Consider the following 14,055-nt stretch of genomic DNA (forward strand, 5'->3'; position numbering starts at 1 on the left):
ATGAATAAAAGCTCCCAAAATTGTCTTTCATCCATCCATGGGACAAGATGCTCAGGACAATCGATCATACAGGATGAAACGACGCAACATACTGTCTGGGCCAAGTACATCAAGTGCTGGCAGCTCCACATCCCAAATCCCATCAGCACACCTGGTCTACCTTGATGTTTGTATCCTCTGCAATAAGGGCATCAATGTTGTAATGCTTGAAAAATACCCTTGTAAGTTACCTGTATTCTATGTTCTCATGAATAGTTTGAAAGGTCTTTCTTTTTTTTCAAAATAAAACTTTTTCAAATAAATATATTTGGCTATAACCCAGACAGAGGCCGGAAGTTGTATCGTGCACCTGACAATCGACGAACAAAGTTTCTTGACAACAAGAACAACAAGGCCCAGCTCATTCTGCTCCTTGCTGAGACCTTCCAAAGAGGTAGGATCAGTGTTCAACTATGTTCTGATGATGCTGACGCCTCCATCGTGTCTGCAGCCCTAAATGAGGCAACAGAGTCCTCTGTTGAGGTGAGGGCTGAGGACAAATTCGTCCTGGTTATGCTGGTCCATCATAAGGCAAACCACCCGGTCTTCCTCACGACAGCTAAAGATACATCTTATGATGTCGGAAAGATTCGAGAGGCACTCCTGGAGAGGTACCGTCATACCTTATATTCCTACATAGCTTCTCTGGCTGTGATACCGTATCAGCAATTTCTGGGTTTAGCAAACCAACTTTGCTCAGCAAGCTCAGAGCGGGCCATGGATGTGTTCAGTGACATCAGAGCCAAGATAAGTGACAATGCCAAAGCTGCCTATGAACTGTGCAAGATCATATTCCGCGGAAATCCATTGGAAGATTTGGAAGACTGAAGATTTGATATCTTTGATAGCAAGCGGGCCGCAGCTGGGAGCATCAAGCCTGAGAAACTGCCTCCTATTACAGGAGCTGCAGCACAGCACTCTCTGCGGGCATATCTCCGGACCAGAGATTGGCTACTGCTACAAAGTCCATCACTGGACGTCCTTGAGTATGGATGGAAACAAGGAAAACAAGGTTATGCGCCAGTCCCTACAACAGATCCCTTTGCATCGGACCACCTTCTGAAGTTAGTCAGCTGCAACTGTGCAGGTGACTGTGGCACTCTCAGATGCTGCTGTAAAAAGCAAGGAATAGATTCAGCACCCCTAAAAACCCCTAGTTAGCCATCTCAAAAGCACTTTTTGGTATATATTTTTTTCACTATTTTTAACCAGGCCCTCTGGGCACCCCGACTTTGATTGGCTCTCAAGGCGATTCCCAGAGGATTTGGCCGTGGATAAATTGGGAAATGTTACTCGACACATATACGAATACATGGTCAAAAAAGCTATTGGTAATAAATTATTTCAGGAAATGCCCAAAAAAATACATAACTTTCCCTAACTACTTATCATGTCCAGCAGACACTTAAAATAGTCAAAAATAAGAATGTCTGCAGGAGAAAAGCAAAACAACAATATATCCATGTCTTACAGTAATACAAATGTATTAAAAATAAATGAATCGTTAACCCTTGGTTTTACAGAGAATGTACATTCAGATGAATAAACATTGTTTTTAAGAGAGATGTTTAACAATCTGCACTTCCTAAAATTCAAACATTGCAAATTATCCTACAAACGGCAGCAATCCATAACAATCAATGTTAAAGGGAAAGAACCAATTATTTGACAGGGCCTAATTTTTGAAATACCCAGTCCTATGGTGCATAGGACTGGGGCATTCTTCTCCCCTTCATTTACTGCATGCATTACCATGTATTGGCTTAACAATAGATGCAATTCAAAGCTTGGGCAAGTCAATGATAAACTGCAGTAGCCCCTACTTAAATTTAGTTAAACACTCCACAGAGTACCCAAAAACAAGTCAAAGATGAAAGCTTTTACAGAAAATCGTACAAATACGAATAAGATCAAATCTATTTTAAAAAGGTAGAATTAGATTAACTGTTTCTAAACCCACCAGGATGTTAAATATCAATGTTGAGAGCATGCTGGTTACTGATTCTACCTTTAACACGGCCACGTATCTTTGATGTTTTTTGGCCAACATCTTAGTGATATTTTTGAAACTCTTAAGCTGGGTCAAAAAGTTATGTTTTGCCTCTCGTAGGCTCTCCCAGGACTTTGCCTATGTCTATGTTGTACACAGTGGTCTGTACAAAGGTGTACATGTTTTGTAGCATCTTATTGTACAAGATACCAAATACAAAGTGTGCCTTAAAGAGTTTGTCAAAAGCGCCAAGAGAACTGGTTAATATTGTTGACATTTCAATGATAATTATTAGAGCTGTCAAGCGATTAAAATATTTAATCGTGATTAATCGCATTAATGTCATAGTTAACTCACATTAATCGCGATTAATCGCAAATTAGTTTTCTATGCTAAATATCCCTTGATTTCTGTGTCCCACTAATTCTTTACTCGTTACTCGACACATATACGAATACATGGTCAAAAAAGCTATTGGTAATAAATTATTTCAGGAAATGCCCAAAAAAATACATAACTTTCCCTAACTACTTATCATGTCCAGCAGACACTTAAAATAGTCAAAAATAAGAATGTCTGCAGGAGAAAAGCAAAACAACAATATATCCATGTCTTACAGTAATACAAATGTATTAAAAATAAATGAATCGTTAACCCTTGGTTTTACAGAGAATGTACATTCAGATGAATAAACATTGTTTTTAAGAGAGATGTTTAACAATCTGCACTTCCTAAAATTCAAACATTGCAAATTATCCTACAAACGGCAGCAATCCATAACAATCAATGTTAAAGGGAAAGAACCAATTATTTGACAGGGCCTAATTTTTGAAATACCCAGTCCTATGGTGCATAGGACTGGTGCATTCTTCTCCCCTTCATTTACTGCATGCATTACCATGTATTGGCTTAACAATAGATGCAATTCAAAGCTTGGGCAAGTCAATGATAAACTGCAGTAGCCCCTACTTAAATTTAGTTAAACACTCCACAGAGTACCCAAAAACAAGTCAAAGATGAAAGCTTTTACAGAAAATCGTACAAATACGAATAAGATCAAATCTATTTTAAAAAGGTAGAATTAGATTAACTGTTTCTAAACCCACCAGGATGTTAAATATCAATGTTGAGAGCATGCTGGTTACTGATTCTACCTTTAACACGGCCACGTATCTTTGATGTTTTTTGGCCAACATCTTAGTGATATTTTTGAAACTCTTAAGCTGGGTCAAAAAGTTATGTTTTGCCTCTCGTAGGCTCTCCCAGGACTTTGCCTATGTCTATGTTGTACACAGTGGTCTGTACAAAGGTGTACATGTTTTGTAGCATCTTATTGTACAAGATACCAAATACAAAGTGTGCCTTAAAGAGTTTGTCAAAAGCGCCAAGAGAACTGGTTAATATTGTTGACATTTCAATGATAATTATTAGAGCTGTCAAGCGATTAAAATATTTAATCGTGATTAATCGCATTAATGTCATAGTTAACTCACATTAATCGCGATTAATCGCAAATTAGTTTTCTATGCTAAATATCCCTTGATTTCTGTGTCCCACTAATTCTTTGGGAATTAATGGGATAATAATAATATATTATTATTATTATTATAATATAATAATAATAATAATATTCAATATGGGTATTTATATAATATTATATCTAATATCACGGCCAAAAGCTATGTGCACCTCGGATGATATTATGAATCATAAAGACTGCGTCTGACGTCTCTGGTTCTTCCACAACAAGTAAAGACTCGCAATGGGGGATATCTCGGACACAGTTGAGAAGAATTGGGGGAAAGGAACTTTGGCCTTGACTCTGAAGTCCATGTACCACAACATGGAGGAGAAAGGCATTGTACTCCGGGAGCTGAGCCGCTGGAGCTGCCAGCTTCGGCGGCAGTCCGGCGTGGGAAGCTAGGCGGCAGTCCGGACGCTAAGCTCCGGGAATACTATCCCTTTCTCCTCCATGTCTCCTCCTCCGGACTGCCGCCAAAGTGGCTGTGCTTCCAGGCTGCCGCTGAGTTCCCCCCACCGGAGCGGCTTGTCTGCTGGTCCACAAAATCTTGGCTATGCTCTGATTGGAGGGAAGTGAGGAAGTGGGAGGTCATATTCAAGTGTGCCCCCTACAGGGGGCGCCGAAACGGACTCGCTTGTTGGTAACTGTAGGCGAGGTACTTTCAGAAATGTATATCTCAATCAAAAAAATCAAGTACAGATCTTTTTCAAAGTTTGTATGCGTGTGGGAGCACGAGAGGCCCAAAACAACACCCCAAATCCCAAGAAAAGTGTTGTTTTCATAATATGTCCCCTTTAAACCATTTTTCAACTCCACAAACTGGATTTTTTTCATCTATATAATGGTCATTTATAATAATAATTACATAGAGTTCAAACAAACCATTCCAAAAACTATGAAGCAACATCTTCTCCAAACTGCAAGATGAAGTCTTGCTCAACCTGCAAAAGATAAATGGGTAATACTTTACAATAAGGTACACAAAAACGTAGGTAGTTACTGAGGAACAAATGAGTAACGAAAGATGAAGAACCAGGGCCCTAACTGGGCCCTATCGGGGGCCTAAGTGACAGTTACTCAGTAACTACTGGGGAGTTACTGGTAAACAGACTTGGGGACTACTGTTTTCCTTACTGAGCAACGAATGATGAACGACTGGGACCCTACCTGGGGCCCTAATTGGGGCCCTAACTGGGACCCTAAGTGACAGCTATTCAGTAACTACTGAGGAGTTACTGGTAAACACAATAGGGGATACTGTACTAATTATTCATTCTGTGAATTAGCAAACTGACCAATTTATTATGAAAGCAACTGAATTTTCCTGGGATTTCACAATTAGTTATTAAATTAACAGGGCACAGGCGGGATGATTGTCATATTTTATTAAAGATATTCAGAATACGCAATGCATACAATTGCCATACATTAATATAAACATTTAGGGTTTATTGTGCGGCTTAAGTTATGTTGAAGGCTTAAAGGCAATTCTCCGCCCCTGCAGTGCACGCTATGAACCTGCCGCCCTTGGTTTCATGCGCTGTTGAGGGCTGGCGAGAGATGGGCGGGGGGGGAGGGGGAGATGTCCTTCATTATTTGTTTGATGAAGGACATCTGCATGATGCAATAGATTTCATGGAGCCAATAATCAGAGCTTATGCCAGAAACAACACATCCAACACTGCCAGGGCTACAACTCAATAACAAGTTGGTAACAGTAATTTAAGCAGTAAAGTGCTGCTTAAGACAAATTTCTTCAGCAAGAAAGGCTCCACTTTGAGGGGGAAGATGGGAAAGATATTGCTTTCATGTTATCTTTTTCATATTCTTCTTTGAAGCCAGATAAATAGTAACATTCTAAACATCAACATCTACATAATAAAAGGTTTACAAAGGAATGAGTATTGTGAGAATGTTGGACAAATGACAATGGCTGATACATCACAAATGCTGGCCTGTAATCTGTATTTCTACATCTATATTTCTAATAAGTAAACAGACAAAAACACACAGACACACATATATAATGTTTTTGGACATGAGGAGCTCACTTAGCACTCATCCTCTGCCATCTAGCGGCCAATTTTGGTCAACAAGTACCAGCTTCTCAGCTTCAAAATTTAAAATAGACTAACAAATCGTAGAAACTGAGCAGCATAGATGACAATTTCTGTAATTAATTCTATATTGAGTTCAGTTCTTTCCTGTTGTAAATTGGGCACCATCTCCATAGCTGCGCTCAATGTTATGTTAGACGTTGCTGAACCCAAAAGCAGGCAGAGACGATGTTGAAGGGACAACAAAAAGGCTTTATGAACAAGGTGGGAAGCAGGTAGTGGAAGAGGGAGGCGGGGGAAGAGTGAGGTGGGCGAGCTGGAGAGAGTGATCTGAGTAACATGGTAGTGCATAGTACGATCTGTCGCCGACAGCAGGGAATCCAAGGGTTTATGAAGGGGGTTGATTGGGGATGAAGACCAGGTGAGCATGATTGTAGATGAGGGCCAGGTGTGAGGTGAGACAGACAGGGGGAGTGGCAGACCAGGAGGAGGAAAACACAGCAGACTGCTGTGACCACAACACTCAAGCTGATAATCCGCAATCTGTTGGCCTCTCTTCACAAAGTCCAGCTGGACTAACAAGTCCACTTTTAATGTTTTTGTTGGTCCAAATGGATAAAAATGTATCATGTTGAATAACTGTCAAGCCAACAACATATTACAAAAGTGCTAATAAAACTGAGGGGTTCTATAGAGAACCTCATGGCCAATTTAAAATGGGAACGACAACAGTGGAAGTGTTCAGAATGCTCTAGGCTGAATCCGAATACTTAGTACATACTATTTCTGTTCAGTGTCTACTACTTGACGGTACTACACTTGACAGTGTAGTACGGTCTACAGCTATGCGTAGAACACCTCTGAACGCTTCCGAACATCGCCGAAACTCCACCGAATGTTTGGAGATGACGTATCTCCCCTCAGATGCCGGCAAAATTACCTTGATAAGTTAACTGTTTTCCGTCTTGTAGTCGTTGCTATTAAATTAAAAATGTCTCTTTTTACTTAATTACTTACTTTACTATTTTACTCTTTTTAATGTCTCTTTTTTTCGCCGCTTTCTACGACGTCTTTCTGGTGGTGTCGGGTCAGCCATCTCTTCTTCGTTCGTTACCAGACTCTGGTTGCATTGTGGGATAGCGTAGTGAAGTCCGTGGTTTACTTTGGCGGTAGTACGCCTTCGGAAACGTCTTCTGTACTACACAATGCGTACTGAGTATTCGGACCCGCTATATTTTTCGCGTACTACAAAATGCATACTATATAGTAGTCAAGTATGAGTATTCAGATTCAGCCTTAGTCTTGTTAGGTTGGTTGCATTGGAGGAAAGGTCTGGTGTTCTCAGATGTTTTTCACTTTGGCGGGAGAGGCCAAGGTAACTGCAGTACACAATGGGAGAAGTGGACATGCCCAACCCGGTATCACGCGATTTCGTGCTCATGCACACGAACGTTAATCTATTGAATCGTGTCCCAGAGCACGATTATCAGACTTTTTTTTTATCTCCGATGTTTCCGTGCTACACAGAACGAAATGTAAACCAATGCATTTTGAATGGGAGCGTTTTTCAGACGAGAGAGAGAGAGTGTGCGCACACAGTACAGTGCACCCTCTAGTTATATATACGTTAATATTTACGATTTTTTTAAGCAGACCTCCTCAAAAACTGAAACGAACATGCTCCACAATTATCGAGCTCCACAGAACAAAACGAGAGAGAGAGAAAGAGAGAGAGGGAGGGAGAGAGAGAGAAAGGCTTCAGGAGGGGTGTGTGCAGATACAATGCTCTACTTATGTTTGTGTCAAAACAATAAATGCATCAAAGGGTAAATGTAGTGTACTATTTCGTTCAAAAAATAGAACAAAATTTAAACCATTGCCTTTCAATTGGAATATTGACGATGAGACGATCTAGTTGTGGGCCAGCAGAGTCTGAATTTGTGCTCCTCCCAGACTGAGGAGCACAGGGGAGACATTCCCTCCAGGCCCGATGCACTCTCGGGGGCAACACCCTTCACCTTGACCGGCAGTGGGTCTGCTTATAGGTCGGAATATGGTTGGAATGAAGCGGCCACCGATTCTTGACAGGCTTGGTACTTTATTCTTACACACAACTCGACTCACTCGTTCATTACTTCACTAAACTGACGAGCACGCTATTGCTCGCTCTCCTCGCTCGTCCACTCACTTACTGACGTCACACACACAAACACACACACACACACACACACACACACACACACACACACACACACACACACACACACACACACACACACACACACACACACACACACACACACACACACACACACACAGCACACGAGAGAGAAAGAGAGAGAGAGAGAGAGAGAGAGAGAGAGAGAGAGAGAGAGAGAGAGAGAGAGAGAGAGAGAGAGAGAGAGAGTCTATTTCTGACAGAGGAGTTGCCCTCTGCATTCAAAAGGGCATCATTTGGGCTCTGGGACTCTGGCAAACAGCCAGATGTCACTCAGATAAATGGCTGTTCTTTTCCTTGCTGGCTTCATGGGGGTCCAGTGAGGTCCCATCCCCCCCATCCCCCCTTACTGCTAGTAACATGATCAGCAGCATACATCTGAACCCCAACACTCGCCATTCTCTGAACCCCCAGATCAGCTGACCTTTGCTCACATTGTGAAGGACACACAACCCCATCAACTCCCTAAAGAAGAAAACAAAACCTCCAGAGTCTTGTTTATGTTTAAAGAAGCACATACTGTCATATCGACCGCTCATTACAAGTACAATGTACAAAGTAGCAATGTCTGCTAAATAATTCAATGAAATTTAGTTTTTCTTGTTTGCGCACTCATAGTTGGTCTACTGTGTAAACATTTCCTTCTCCTAAATGGCTGGTTCTCATTCTGCTCCTCTCTGCTGACTCTCTGGCCACTCGCTTCTGGGACTTTTATTTATTAAGGAACAAATAGTAAGGGACCATGCCCATATCCTAGTTTATGTCTTTCTGCCATCGGATATGTCAATCCATGAAGAACGATATTTAACAAATACACCTCTATCAAACACACATTATTATTTGTATATGAAATGTAAACCGGATTATGTGTTTTCAGACACATATATTAAACAGCAGCCTTGTACATAAAAAGAAACCACGGGTCCTGTACGCACACATCAATGCATCATGTCCTGCTTACTCATATAGACATGTCACCTGGTCTGCTCAAACTCTTTAAACAGTACGAACAGCTAAGTCGTGTTCAAAAGTCTTGCCGATCCAATCAATTCAAAGGCAGTGGCTTGGTTCAAATGCATCAGTACAGACTCACTAATGTTGCTTTTATTATATGAGCTGTCTGCTCCACATTTACAGGCTATTTTCACTATTCTTTGGACTGTACTATATATACGCTGCCACCAAAAAAGAACCGTGTGGTTTCAACTTTCAAGTGGACATGAAACAACAATGCGGACGACAACAAAACAAAGCAAAAAAACAGAAACAAGGTTAAAAAAGCAACAGCAAAACACAAGGGGGAGTACACACACAGCTTCCGGTGAGGTCGAGATGAAAGAATCGGTTTAATTAGTAGCCACCTACACTCTGTTTATGATCTGCATAATGTCCCCATAAGGTTACCACTATTGTATTTGAACAGCCAATCAGAGGCCACATTTGCTTTTCCATGACCGTACCGGTAGAAACAGAAGGGCTCTCCAGAATCAGCATAACAATAAGCCGGCGGGAAAAATCACATTATGAGAACACACAAAAAAAGGTAGGGAAGTTAAGTGCCCACTGAATATTATGAAGATGCTTGATTACACCCAAAAATATGAGCAAATTTAGGGATTCTGCGTTGTATGTCGATGAAATAGGAAAAAATGTGGATACAATGCTATTGTCATAGGTACATTGCTTTAGAGTTTTTGGGATGAGATTCATTGCTTTGAGTCATGACCTATTGACTGATAGAGAACTACTAATAAAACAATCTACAGACACCATTCCTTTGGAAGTAGATTACTTTGGTTGATTACTTTTGATTGTGTTGTGCTGCCAACATTGACCAGCAATGTGGTTTGTACAAAATCTTAACTGTTAAAAGAGAAGAAAAGAATGGCAAGAAAGATTGAAAGATGCTGCATAACAATTGCCTCCTGATAAATATGACAACATACAAATCGATGCGCCATTGAATAATTCAGAAGAATGTCTGCATACAGTATCATATCTAGGTGCAGGACCAATGAAAACTGTTTCTAGGCAGGTGTCAACACAAGGGAATGGACGGAAAGACAGACAGACGGATAGAGTGGCTATGGAGAAGCACTCACTTCTAATTGGGCGGGTTTTATTTACCCCTCTCAGAAGAGTTGGGGAACTTTCATCCCTGTATAATTAGCTGGGTGGGATGGGTGAGTCCCAGTTGAGACCACCCCTACCTTTGCTGGTGTGAAGTGCCTCACCCCTCCTCGGGTGGAGATATAGGTCGAGAGAGAGAGGTCTGGAAGGGATTTGAAGGCATTATGTCACGTCTACTAATGTCTGTCTGCCTTGGTAAGGCTTTTCCCCCATGGTAGTGTGATATTAGTAGTGAGTTTCTTCTGTTAATATTATACGATGTTTCAGTATTAGATTTAATTTTTGTTGGTAGCCTGGAGCAGACAGAAACAAACTCTTTCATTTTTTTCCTTACAAATTGATTCAAACACAGAGATTCATAGAGATCGAGACGGACATCATTGTTTATCATTCTCTTTCTGATGTATTTAAAAACGATCTGTTTGCATTGATCAAATGTATTTATGATTTAACATTCAACATATTATTTTTATCAAAGGAGCTATGACAAAATAGAAGGAACACAATCATTTTTAAATTCCCAATGATAATAAATGCTAAAGTAACAGAGAGTGACAAGTCAAGTTCACGGGCCTTTGTAAAATGGATATATTTTCACAATTGTAAACATAGTTTTTCTGAAATCCTAAATCCCAGAATCTTTAAATCCCCTGAGCCCTACCCAACGTCTTTATACAAACAGAAAACTACCAGTACCCGTTGGGAAAAGGAGTAGAGCTTGTTAAAAAGATACCTTCCAGGTCCAGTTTAGTTTTCGGAGTGCAGTAGATACCACTATATTGTAATTCAAGAAAAAACCGCCACATACACTATATAATATTATTCACCATGCATCAACCTTACTCAAAGACGCCCAATATGATATAATATTTCATGAATAACATTATACTTCTGCCTCAAATGTAGAAAAAAGCCAAATGCTCTGCATTAATAAATGACAAAAGACTGATGAATGATCATCAAAGGATGCAGCAAAATGTAGGAAACATCCATGCAAGTATTGATAGAGTATGGCCTCCTCAACTGGGTCTTTCTGTTGGAGGTGTTATCTCCTGCGGTGTAAACCCTGTCATGAAGACACAGAGCACAATGCTGTATATGGTCAGGCTTCCCTCGCTCATGGTCACCAGGCTGCTTTCTCTCTGTTGCCATGACAACAGCCCCTGCACTGTTCTCTCTCCTTCTGCACAGAATACGGAGGGAGAGAGAATTACAACTAACAACTGCCCACTGTATTACAGTCTCTTCCATTATACATCATCACTGATAGCGTTTTTGTGATTGTTTTCTTTTGTCCATGTTATTTGGAGAGAGAGAGGGAGGGAGAGAGAGGGAGAGAGAGAGAGAGAGAGAGAGAGAGAGAGAGAGAGAGGGGGGGGGGGGGGAGAGAGAGAGAGGTTAGGATACATAGTAGGAATGTAGTAAAGAAAGCAATTTCAAGACTTCGAGGCTAAGATGTTAGATTAGATTAGATTTTTATTTAACATGGACATGACAATATCATTGGACGAAACCAGATGCATTGTTTTCAGTGTATTAGCATAAATTCTAGTTTTCAACACCTGTCCACAGGAGGCTTTTAAAAAACAAACAAACAAACAAACAAACAAAAAACAATAATAATAAAAATAAAATAAACAAAACAGAAACAAAATGAAATACTAACCCTATAATATACATAAGCAAAGGCAGCATGATCAGACAATTAACCAGTTGTAAATTATTTTGTGAGCACTGTTGATTTGATTTGAGCCGTTGTTTAAGTTCTCTGTTAAAAGTGTTGCTGTTAGTCTCTAGTTTTAGACTAGTGGGCAAGAGGTTCCATAGTTTTGCCCCCTTTGCAGAGAAAACAGACTGACCGAAAGATGTCTTGTACATGGGAACAAGACAATCACCATTCATGGAGGCTCGTGGAGGCCCGACGAGAGCTCTGATGTCTGATGGCCAATTCAGACAACAGTGGTCACACATGATTATTTACACACTTCAAAAACTATTTAAGATTACTAAAATTAATAAAGTTATCAAAGGTGAAAAGGTTGTGTTTTTTTAGAATGCCACATGGATGCCATCTCATGGGTTTCCGGTCCATGACTTTTATAGTTAGAGACTGAGCAGTCACCACTTCTTACAAAATCAGAACTTTCTCAACCTCAAGTGAATACAATTGTAAAAAAGAATCCATTTATTCCTCACATCTCAAATTATGGGTTGCTCACAAGATGTTCTCTCTATGTTTTCTTTCTCCTACCAAACATGATTGTTATTATTCCGAATTGCACATGATTCATTGCCATGCTCCCATTTTATCTCTCATTGTGAAGTGTCTATGGCCCAGGAAATCTTTGCATTGTCATTATCATTAAGGTAATGGAGTAATCACAATAGGTCAGGGGTCAAATACTTAAGAGAGAGTTAAACATTTAATGGGACAGTAACATTTTGTAAGACCTTTTTCTGACTATATTACTGATATAACAATGATAGAAAAAGTATGTCTTTCTGTTCTGTCAAAGTGACCTGGTAAATGGCTCGGGTGGCGGTCACTCGTCAGCCCGGGCCTGAGATCCACTACAAGCTTTTTAACTGCAGCAACTTTAAGATACGTTATTGGAGCTGGAATTACCGCGGCTGCTGGCACCAGACTTGCCCTCCAATAGGTACTTTCCAAAAGATTTAAAGTACACTCATTCCAATTACAGGGCCTCGAAAGAGTCCCGGACCGTTATTTTTCGTTAAATGGATTTTATTTTTCGTCACATGAATACTGTGATTTGTGGGGACAAAATTGTTAATGGTTATGCATGATTAGGACCTTTGAAGCACACAGAAAAATCTATGCTTTGACCAACCTGATCATTAATTTCAACTGCTACATAGTGCTATCTTGCATGCTAATTTTGGCATCCTAAATAAAAATATATCTTGTCTGCTAACCGACAAGCCACAAACATGTGCCCCAAAATGGGCCAATTGGGACGTAGCTCTTTACAGAATATATCCTTACAGTGCAATTATGTCTGAGGTGTCTGACTGAATTTTTCTCCAATTAATTTTAAATTATTGTGATCATTGAAATGAACCAAAAGTATCTTGTATTCTGCCATTTTTATATTATTCATTTAAATGCATTTCATATTTGAAATTTAATGAATTTATTACATTGCAGACAACCAATATTGTTTAATCATGTACATATTGTGTACCTTGATGAAACACGCCCTTGTTTTGGTACATTTGACCGTGAACAATCAATGTTGGCCTTTTCTAGCTTCAATTGACCAGTCCAGAATTTACATTAAAAGATTAGCTACGGCATGTTTCTTATGAAATATGTTTGACTTGAAAGAAAATTTGAAAGAAAGTGCTGTCCTGTGAGACCTATTTGCAGGGGCAAACTTTTAAAGAGAAGAGAGGAAAAACACAACTTTGGTGTCAGCCATGAGTCAATACAAACAGCTTTCAAGTGTTAGGAAGATCAAACACAAAAACAAGTCTGATTTCTCAAGTGGGCAGATGGCTAGCCTAATTTTGCTAATCATCATTTTAGATAAAAGCACGTTTTTTTCTAAAAATACACTGCCAGCCAGCTTTTAACAAATCCATGCTTGTCAAGGTTCTGTGTCCTATTTAAAACACTAAACAATAACAGCACAATTATCATTTTACAATGTAAGTTCAACATGGTTCATTGCATAACATGAATGCTAACATTAGGTAGTTTGATTGCAAAACAAAACATTTATGGAGGGCTTATCCATTTCTGTATGGCAAATTAACAAAAAAATATAATACACAATTGATCTTTCAGTCAAATGCTACATGACCGGGTCTTTCAAATAGTGTTTATTGTGTGTTATTAGTCATGGTGTGAACACACAGGGTATGGGTTACAGTATAGCGAATTTAACAGAGTTTTGATCACCATGATAGATTAAAAATATAATACAAACCTTTCTAACATTTTGACAAAGTTTACCTTTTACACATCTGCAGCCCTTGCGCTTTCTTAATGATAACATTTTCACCGTTTTTTAGAAAATTGTATAAAAGGGACAAGAGCTATAAGCTTCGCCATGCCATCTCACATGCAACAATT

The sequence above is a fragment of the Gadus morhua genome, chromosome 2, assembly GCF_902167405.1.
Source record: "Gadus morhua chromosome 2, gadMor3.0, whole genome shotgun sequence".
Lineage (NCBI taxonomy): Eukaryota > Metazoa > Chordata > Actinopteri > Gadiformes > Gadidae > Gadus > Gadus morhua.